The sequence below is a fragment of the Schistocerca gregaria genome, chromosome 5, assembly GCF_023897955.1.
Source record: "Schistocerca gregaria isolate iqSchGreg1 chromosome 5, iqSchGreg1.2, whole genome shotgun sequence".
Classification (NCBI taxonomy): Eukaryota; Metazoa; Arthropoda; class Insecta; order Orthoptera; family Acrididae; genus Schistocerca; species Schistocerca gregaria.
In genome coordinates, this window is record NC_064924.1 from 241,915,566 (window position 1) to 241,926,981 (window position 11,416).

The window sequence follows — 11,416 nt, forward strand, 5'->3', positions numbered from 1 at the left end:
TTTCATCCTATATAGTGTTGCAGATATTTGTCCTTGGGTTTTTTAACTTTGGAAATAAAAAAAGCCCAAAGGAGACAGGTCTAGAGAGTACAGACTATGAGGCAGCAGAGTGATTTCATTTTTTGTGCAATAGTCTTGTGCCAACTGGGATGAATGGCTTTGACATTTGACCTGACCTGAAAATTTTTTTTTGGTCTTGATGACCCTTTCCGACCCATTGTGAAAATTAAACCTTAGTCTCAACATCAGAACTGTAGACCCACATCTCATCACCAGTTAAGTTCTCTTAAGGAACATTTCTTTCTCATGTACACAATCCAAAAGCTCTTCACAGATTGCAATGTGAAGGTCTTTCTCGACTTGGCTCATCAGCAGTGGGACAAACTTGGTGACAACATGACACATTCCAAGATGCTTTGTCAAGATTTCATGACATTGATCCAACTGAAGTAAGACATTCTTCTGCAATCTCTGTCAGTCAGTTTTTGATTGGCATGCATAATTTCATTGACGTTCCTGACATGAGTGTCATCAGTAGATCTCGAAGGGCGTCCTGAGCGAGGGTCACCATTAACTTCCGTCTGGTCATTTTTAAACTATGTGAACCATTTGTAACATTGAGTTTGGCTTAAACACTCATCACTGTAGGCTTTCTCCATCATTTGTGTGTGAGTGAGTGATTGTAAAGGTTTTGTTGTGTTTCACAGAAAATTTAATACAGACGTGTTGCTCCTGTAATGCTTGTGCAGGGATCCCAGCTGCATTTCTTTCCATCGCACCATTGGTGTGAAATTATGAAAGTTTTGGAATTTTTTTGAATGTACCTCATACATATAAACTGGAAGCTCCCAACGTCTAAAGAGATCTGTGACTGGAAAATGCTTTGAGTTAAGGCTATAGCAGCCACAGACGAGTGCTTTGAAAATTCTTTCAAGATCGAGCTTCAAGAAGGCAATGTGCTCACTGGAAAAACTGTGGACAAAGTGTTGTAATGTTATCCTTCCCAGCGAGCTGAATGGATCTGAAGTTCTTTGGTGTTTCCACCCAGGTAACCTGATTGAAAAGTCAAGCTATTTTAATGGGCATCACTTTACATTTACGTCTGTATTCTGTTAACCACAGTGAAGTGTGTGGCAGAGGATACTTCCTATTCCTTACACAGAGCACAGGAGGAATGACTGCTGAAATGAAATGACACTGTGTGTTGTGTAATTTGTCTAATCTCATAATTGCTGTTCTTCCAGGAGCTAGTCTAACCCCTTAACTGCTGTTCCTGCAGAAACTGTAGTACAGTATATCCCCATGTTCATTACATAATATTTATTGTTGCAGTTTTGTAGGCTTTTGAAGTTGAGCTTACCTCTACCTTCATATACCCACCAGTAAAGATTTTTCAGCATTTCCGTGATGCTCATCCATGGGCAAAGAAATCTGTGATGGTTCATGCTGCTCTTCTGTGTATGTGCTCAATATCCTCCGTTAGTACTTTTTGATATAGGTACCGCACACTTCAGCAGAATTGTAGGACGGTGACCCAAGTGTTTCGTAAACAATCTCTTTTGCTGACTAACTACATTTTCCCGGTGTTCTACCAATAAACCAAAGTTTCCCACTTGCTTTACCTAAAATTGAGTCACTTTGATCATTTCTATATCCCCATAAATTGTTAAACAAAAGTATTTGTACAAGTTGAGAGAGGCAAATTGTGAATCACTGAGACTGCAGTCAGAAGTTACTAAGGTTTTTTGTGCAAAAACTTTGCTGGTAGTGCTTTATTGTAGATAACTGCAAAAAGTGTAAGGCTACTGTTAATATAATATTTGAACAGCAGTGGTCTCAACACACTTTCCTGAGGCATGCCTGAAGTTACTTGTGCATTTCTGGATGAGTGTCTATCCATATGCAGGTGCAATGTGGTTCCTGCTCAAGATGGAGAAGGAAGTGGCTGTCCACAAAAATAGAAATAAAACACTAAGTATAAGAGGTAAAGTGGTCCATCTACTTTGTGTCCAACTATTCTGTTCCATTGCTCACCATAGGAACCTGTAGATTTGTCCTGGTTTAAAGGGAATTAAGAGAAGAATACTATTCACAGCCAGTGAGATGCCATTATTGTAATTTAGTTGGTCATGAACTACCATACATGCAGACAGTACCAAATACACTTTTGAGAAAAAATATTATGACCAATGCGAGGTTGATTGCCTCCAGTGGTGTTGTGGGCATGTGTTGCAGTAAGAAAATAATGTAAGTGGAAGAGAGATGAATGGGCAGTATTTGTAGCAAAGATACAGCCAGCAAATGAGGAAATCCACTGATATAAGTGATTTTGACAAAGGGCACATTGTTGTGGCGCTGTCACTGAAATGGCGAAGCTGGTGAGTTGTTGGTGTACTGCTGTCATAAACACCTGTGGAAAGTGGTTTAAAGATGGTGAAATAATGAGTAGGCCATATAATATTGGATGACCACGTCTCACCACAAAATGTAGAGATATGCAGCAATCTGTGGCAGATCTGATGACGAGTACAATGCTGGTGTCGGCACAAGTGTTTTGGAGCACACCATTCAAAAGCCACTGTTGAACATTGAGCTCCACATTACACACCCCTATGTGTTCTTATGTTGACCCCAAGGTACCATCAGTTGTGATTGCAATGGGCACGGCATCACTGAGTTCTCACCATATCAATAGAAGCGTGTTGTCTGTCAAATGAATCACGTCTTGTTACACTAGGCCAGTGGTTGGTTCCTTACGCACCATCATCGAGACAAACAGCTGAACAAAACATGCACCGCGTGACACAGATGGAGGCCGGTGAGGGCAGAGTTTTTCTATGGGGTACACGGAGTTGGGCTTCCATGGGATCTGTGGTGGTAATCAAAGACGTCATGACAGCAGTGAACTACATGAACATTATTGTGGACCACCTGCATTGCTTCATGCTCCATGTCTCTCCCTATGGCAGTGACATCTTCCATCAAGGTAACTATCCAAGTTGCAAGGTCACAATCGTGCTACAGTGGTTTTGGGGGAACATATAGTGAACTCATTGATTTATTGTTCAGCAACTATGCATGATACATAGCCATTGGACCACATGTCGGGCGCCAGCTGCATACATGTAAACCACCATCCCATAATTCGCTTGTCCTGTACATAGATTTGTGGTGCCACATGCTTCTGGAATCCTATCAAGGATTTGCAGAATCTGTACAAAGCAGAATCGCTGTTGTATTGTGTTGCTTAGTGGACCAACACGCCATTAAACAGGTGTCAGTGTTTTGGCTCATTGGTATATATGTGGCACATGCCAACATTATGGACACGAAGCACATCAGTGCTCAGAGTCATGGTGGGCTATGATCCACCATAGGAAGTAGTGCCTCTCTGGCTGCCACATAACTGTGAATGAGGAAAGCAGTATAGACATCCTGGACAGTTTTAATGTAAGAGGATTTGTCCTTAAAATGCAAATTACATTGCAGATCGATCAGTTCCATCTGCACATGCATATGTGTGCTTTTAGCTGAAATGGCAATAGCAGTCCTGAAAACAATTGTAAGATTGGCAGTGTCTTAAAAACGTTTAGAAAGTAAACCCTGTAATTCTTTAAAGGCCACAGCGAGTTCTTCAAACCTCATGTTTTGTTTAACGCCAGTGAGCTTGCGGAACTGGACTGCGTTTTTGTCAAAATTTGTCCCTTCTACAATTTAATTTTGTTTTTTACTGCATCCCCATCAACAAGTTGTTTGTTACCTTGTAGTGTCCTACAGTCTGCAGACAAGTCTGCTTAAAATGTGAGATCTGAAATACATTCCAGGTATTCTAATTGTCGTTCCTGCACTCCTGTTCCTTCATAAATTCAGCAATAGCGAGTATTAAATCAAAAAAACATTCCAGGGATGCCCCTTGTCCTAACCGACATACTTTGCACCCTCCATACTCTTAGTTCAATTTCATCGAAAACTGTCGCAACTGACTGTGGAATATTGTGTGTGACTTCAGGAGTTTTACTAATCATACCACCAATTCCTTCACCTGCAGCATATCTGATATAGTTGTTGCTGTTGTTGTGGTCTTCAGTCCTGAGACTGGTTTGATGCAGCTCTCCATGCTACTCTATCCTGTGCAAGCTTCTTCATCCCCCAGTACCTACTGCAACCTACATCCTTCTGAATCTGCTTAGTGTAGTCATCTCTTGATCTCCCTCTACTATTTTTACCCTCCACGCTGCCCTCCAATACGAAAGTGGTGATCCCTTGATGCCTCGGAACATGTCCTACCAACCGATCCCTTCTTCTGGTCAATTTGTGCCACAAACTTCTCTTCTCCCCAGTCCGATTCAATACTTCCTCATTAGTTATGTGATCTACCCATCTAATCTTCAGCATTCTTCTGTAACACCACATTTCGAAAGCTTCTATTCTCTTCTTGTCCAAACTATTTATCGTCCATGATTCACTTCCACACATGGCTACACTTCATACAAATACTTTCAGAAATGACTTCCTGACACTTAAATCTATACTCGATGTTAACAAATTTCTCTTCTTCAGAAAAACTTACCTTGCCATTGCCAGTCTACATTTTATATCCTCTCTACTTCGACCATCATCAGTTATTTTTCTCCCCAAATAGCAAAACTCCTTTACTACTTTAAGTGTCTCACTTCCTAATCTAATTTCCTCAGCATCACCCGACTTAATTCGACTACTTTCCATTATCCTCGTTTTGCTTTTGTTAATGATCATCTTATATCCTCCTTTCAAGAGACTGTCCATTCCGTTCAACTGCTCTTCCAAGTCCTTTGCCGTCTCTGACAGAATTACAATGTCATCGGCAAACCTCAAAGTTTTTACTTCGTCTCCATGAATTTTAATACCTACTCCAAATTTTTCTTTTGTTTCCTTTACTGCTTGCTCAATATACAGATTGAATAACATCGGGGAGAGGCTACAACCCTGTCTCACTCCTTTCCCAACCACTGCTTCCCTTTCATGCCCATCGACTCTTATGACTGCCATCTGGTTTCTATACAAATTGTAAATAGCCTTTCGCTCCCTGTATTTTACCCCTGCCACCTTTAGAATTTGAAAAAGAGTATTCCAGTCAACATTGTCAAAAGCTTTCTCTAAGTCTACAAATGCTAGAAACGTAGGTTTGCCTTTTCTTAATCTTTCTTCTAAGATAAGTCGTAAGGTCAGTATTGCCTCACGTGTTCCAACACTTCGACGGAATCCAAACTGATCCTCCCCGAGGTCCGCATCTACCAGTTTTTCCATTCGTCTGTAAAGAATTCGCGTTAGTATTTTGCAGCCGTGGCTTATTAAACTGATAGTTTGGTAATTTTCACATCTGTCAGCACCTGCTTTCTTTGGGATTGGAATTATTATATTCTTCTTGAAGTCTGAGGGTATTTCGCCTGTCTCATACATCTTGCTCACCAGCTGGTAGAGTTTTCTCAGGACTGGTTGTCCCAAGGCCGTCAGTAGTTCTAATGGAATGTTGTCTACTCCGGGGGCCTTGTTTCGACTCAGGTCTTTCAATGCTCTGTCAAACTCTTCACGCAGTATCGTATCTCCCATTTCGTCTTCATCTACATCCTCTTCCATTTCCATAATATTGTCCTCAAGTACATCACCCTTGTATAGACCCTCTATATACTCCTTCCACCTTTCTGCTTTCCCTTCTTTGCTTAGAACTGGGTTTCCATCTGAGCTCTAGTACAAAGTGCTAAATGAATCCCTTCTGTCTATCATTGTAGTTTTTTGCTCTTTTGTAATAAACTATATGTTTAAATTCTTTCTGCATGTTATTGTAATATTATTTTATGGGAAATCTGCAGTACACATTGACTTTTAATGTAACATATTTACGGAAAAATGAGATGATAATTTTTAATAACAAATAGTAAAAGCACTGATGATGAAAACAAATTTTTATTGAAAATCTGTAGTTATGTTGCATAATGATGTACAGGAAAGCTAAGACATATTGATGAAGAGGGCAAATAGATCTTAATTAAAATGAACATTTTTTATCTCATGTTATCTGTTCTATGTACTTGCATGAGCTACACATTAAGTAGTGCCTGTCCGAATAATTCATGACAAAATTTGTACATTTTATTGAAGTATACTTCATGAAAGTTTGAAATATTGTCTCTGTGAGTTATTTAAAAACCAGTCTGAAACAATCATGTATGGAAGAGGAAAGCACAGCTAAAAAGTCTGATCACATTCTGTTAGAAATGCACATGGCATAAAATCAGTATGAAAACAACGGCAAAAAATATCAGCTCTAGAGAAAAGGAAAACTGTTTCAAGGTAATATTTATTGGACACCAATTGTAGTCTCAGCTACGCAATGTGTGAAAATACTGCTAGGAGTGTTATATCCATCTTTAAAGACAACTGTAAAAATTTCTTTTATTTCCTTATAATACACTACTGGCCATTAAAATTGCTACACCATAAAGATGACGTGCTACAGACGCTAAATTTAACCGACGGGAAGAAGATCCTGTGATATGGAAATGATTGGCTTTTCAGAGCGCTCACACATGGTTGGCGCCGGTGGTGACACCTACAACGTGCTGACATGAGGAAAGTTTCCAACCGATTTCTCATACACAAACAGCAGTTGACTGGCGTTCCTGGTGAAACATTGTTGTGATGCCTCGTGTAAGGAGGAGAAATGCGTACCATCACGTTTCCGACTTTGATAAAGGTCGGATTGTAGCCTATCGCAATTGCGGTTTATCGTATCGCAACATTGCTGCTCACGTTGGTCAAGATCCAATGACTGTTAGCAGAATATGGAATCTGTGGGTTTAGGAGGGTAATATGGAACGACGTGCTGGATCCCAACAGCCTTGTATGTATAGCAGTCGAGATGACAGGCATCTTATCCGCATGGCTGTAACGGATCGTGCAGCCACTTCCGGTCCCTGAGTCAACAGATGGGGACGTTTGCAAGACAACAACCATCTGCATGAACAGTTCGACGACATTTGCAGCAGCATGGACTAACAGCTCGGAGACCATGGCTGCAGTTACCCTTAACGCTGCATCACATACAGGAGCGCCTGCGATGGTGTACTCAATGACGAACCTGGGTGCACGAATGACAAAACGTCATTTTGTTCGGATGAATCCAGGTTCTGTTTACAGCATCATGATGGTTGCATCTGTATTTGGCGACATCGCGGTGAACGCACATTGGACGCGTGTATTCGTCATTGCCATACTGCCGTATCACCTGACATGATGGTATGGGGTGGCATTGGTTACACATCTCGGTCACCTCTTGTTCGCATTGACGGCACTTTGAACAGTGGACGTTACATTTCAGATGTGCTACGACCCGTGGCTCTACCCTTGATTCGATCCCCGAGAAACCCTACATTTCAGCAGGATAATGCACAACCGCATGTTGCTGGTCCTGTACAGGCCTTTCTGGATACAGAAAATGTTCGACTGTTGCCCTGGCTATCACATTGTCCAGATCTCTCACCAATTGAAAATGTCTGATCAATGGTGGCCGAGCAACTGGCTCGTCACAATACGCCAGTCACTACTCTTGATGAACACTGGTATCTTGTTGAAGCTGCATGGGCAGCTGTACTTGCACACACCATCCAAGCTCTGTTTGACTCAATGCCCAGGCATATCAAAGCCTTTATTATAGCCCGAGGTGGTTGTTCTGGGTACTGATTTCTCAGGATCTATGCACCCAAATTGCGTGAAAATGTAATCAGTTCTAGTATGATATATTTGTCCAATGAATACCTGTTTATCATGTGCATTTCTTCTTGGTGTAGCAATTTTAATGGCCAGTAGTGTATTAATCTTCCCTGAGAGGAAAGCTGTTTCTTTCTCTCTACGCATTACAGCATAAATATTTCAGACTCTGCAATTGCATAAAATACAGTGAGGATTCTCACCCCTCTCTTCTGTCATTCTCATTCATTCTTAAAGGATTGTGATAATAGTTCGCTAGACTGCCTATTTTTGTGTAAACACCCACTGGACCTGTGAATGTCCTTCATACATGAAGATATAACAAAGGGTAAACAGTGGTGATTTACTTATCCTCCACTATGTCCCAGTCATTTATGATAGTTGTTATCAGTTACGATTTTTGGTGTATATATCATCTTCACTCTGCCCTACCCCCTTCCCACAAAAATAATTTAGAGTTCACAATAATGTATTCATAGAGAAAAAAATAATCTGATGGAAAAACTGTGGTAATGGACATACACAGTGCATGTTTTTGTTGCCAACATATTTTGCAACCGTTTTAGAATTTTTTGACATCACTAATGTGCCAAGAAATTAATTTAAAGCACTGTTGTGCCTTTAACTATGTGTAGTCCATAGATCGAATTCTAAACTTTTTACTGGTGCAGATACCTCTTGGGGACATAATTTGTAGTACAGAGTTCTAACTTGTGATGCTCATCCGCTCCGTCTTCCATTTGAAAATATACGCCACCTACTCCCACAATCATACCCACTTTATATTCACCTGCCTAGACACCATCATTTAAGTCCCTCTCTCCTCCCCCCCCCCACTCCCTTCCCCTTCCTGATGCGTCAACAGTATCGTCTACTATACCTAAACATTCACCCCCCCCCCCCCCCCCCCGCCAACAAATACCTCTTCATGCATACCCTGTCCCAGTACCAGGTCGACTCCTTCAGCCTTAATTAAACCTTCCTCCAACTTCACCATGTTGTCCGCACCTCTCCCAATATCCTTCACCACACAGACAACCCCCTTCCCCTTGTGCGAGTTGGAGTTACTACTGGCCACCTGAAGCATATCCCTGTTTGGCCTCAATGACCCAACCAAACACCTTCTCCTCAGCATCTTTTTCCCTCCCTCACCATCACCTGTTCCACTATCAGCGTCCCGCAGCTCCTCTCCCCAGTTAATTCATTTCCCATGTTGACTGTACCTTGTTGTTCGACTCCCACAGCACACCCATCCTGAAAGTAACTCCTGGATGTCATCCTCGCTCCCCACAACCTCCTTGGTCATATCGTCGTGGATGTCCTCTATCCCATTCGTAGTGAACAACTCCTGATCCTTCTCACCATCTGCTCCACCTATGGCCCCCTCCTGCCCCACCACCCTGCTGCCCCTCCAAAGTCTGTCATGACTACCACCATGCCGACTGAGATGCCTACTGGGAATCCATTGCCTCACAGGTCAAAAGCCACTCCCTTACCTTTCACCACGCCGCTGACGTCACCCCTGCCACTTCCTTGCTCCAGAAGACCATCACTGATGCCGTGGAGGCCCCTGTTCCTACTAAACTCATCCACCCTCACCACCCTACACTTCTTCCACAGGCCGTTCTTCTTCTCCGTGAATCCTGCAGGCTCCTTCCTCCACACCCATGACCGGGATACATTCCTCTGCTACCGGCAATTACGATGACACTTTTGAAACCTCACAGCCAAGAAACGCCAGAACTGGTGCCAGACATGTACATGTCTCAACTCCACCCTCCCAGTCAACTTGTCCAAGTACTGGTCTGCCTTACTGGTGGCCATCCCGTCCCACAGTACCCTCTTCCCCATGATAAACGCCCTTTCCCTGACAACCTCAGTAACACTAACCATTTTGCTTCCTACTTCTCTGAGGTCATCTTCATTCCCAATGATCCCCATTTTAATTACTACCTCTTCCCCACTGTCCTCCAACACACCACTGATACTCCTGGCCAACCACTCGTCCCTGGTTTCTGGTACTTTGATCAGTTACCCCCCCCCCCCCCCCCCGACAATCACTCCCATCACTGCACATGACATCAAACTTGTCCTCTGCTCCAAACACAATACCACCCCCGGTCATGACAGTGTCACCTACCGCCACCTCAAGGAAACCCCCCATCCCCTATCTTTCCTGGCTGCCCTTGCTACCCTGTACAATGTCCTCCTCTCCACTGGTTTTTACCCTGACTGTGGAAGATTTCCAGTGTCCTGCAGATCCCTAAACCCAACAAACCCCCCCTCTGACACCTCTTCCTATCGTCCCATCTGCCTCACCTCCGTTTTCAGTAAGGTCTTTGAGTCCATCCTCTCCCACCATATTCATCACCACCTTAATCGGCAGCACCTTCTTCCGCTTACCCATTGGGGCTTCCGGCCCTCCTTCTCAGCCAATGATCGGCACCGTAACATTACTAATCTTCTTTCCCTCCAACGTAACTCCCGTCACTGAACTATCTTTGTTTCACTCGACCTCCAGAATGCCTACGACCATTTCTGACATCCCAGGCTCCTCTTTAAACTCCAGGCCTATGTTCTCCCCATCAATTTCATCCATCTCGTTGCTTCCTTCCTCTCCCATCGTCTCTCCTATGCAACTATCCACAATACCAACTCCCACATTTTGTATACCACTGCCAGTGTGCCCCAAGGCTCTGTCCTTTCTCCTCTTCCCTATCTCCTGTATACAGCCAATATGTCCAAACCTCCCCCCGCCTATTCACCTCCTCCAATTTGCTGATAACAGCGCCTTCCTGGACCTTTATCCTACCCTTCAATCTTGACCAGTTCAGCACCTGGTGCAACCAGTGGCTCCTTCGCATCAACCCATCCAAGACCAGGCAATGATCATAGGTCATACTGCCCATTCCTTCCAGGTCCACGATTTTTACCTCATTGTTCATGGCTTTCCTGTCCACCTCACCTCCACCCTGAAATACCCTGGCCTCACCCACCATCTTCACCTCACCTGGACTCCCTGTCTCTTTACAATCCAACACAAAACCCACGATAGACTCTGCCTCCTGAAACTCCTGTCCAGTTGAACATGGGGACTGCATCCTGCCACCATACTTCACACCTACAAATTCTTGATCCGCCCCATCATTTGTTATCCCAGCGTTGCTTGGATATCTGCCCCTCCCAGATTCTATAAAGCCCTCCAAATCCTAGAACGCCATGCACTCCACCTTGGCTTCTGTATCCGCCATCCTTCCCCCACATGAATCCTCTACAACCACATCCCCATCTCCCATCTTCTTCTTTTCCTCAAACACATCCACACCTGTACATCATCCACTGACTTGATCCCCCCCAACCCTGGTATCTTCACTCCTTTCCACCCCCAGCCTGTTGCCCTGCTTTTACTGTTATGACCTGCCCTCTCTCCATCTTCATACCTTCCACCTCCTTTCCCAACACAACTTCCAACACCTACCCCACCCGGGTGATGAGCTTTGCCCTGATCTCTACCTCTCCTACCATCTCTAACCGCACCTTCCCACAAGCCATGGTGGCCGAGCAGTTCTAGGCGCTAGTCTGGAAAAGTGTGACTGCTACGGTCGCAGGTTCAAATCCTGCCTTGGGCATGGATGTGTGTGATGTCTTAGGTTAGTTAGGTTTAAGTAGT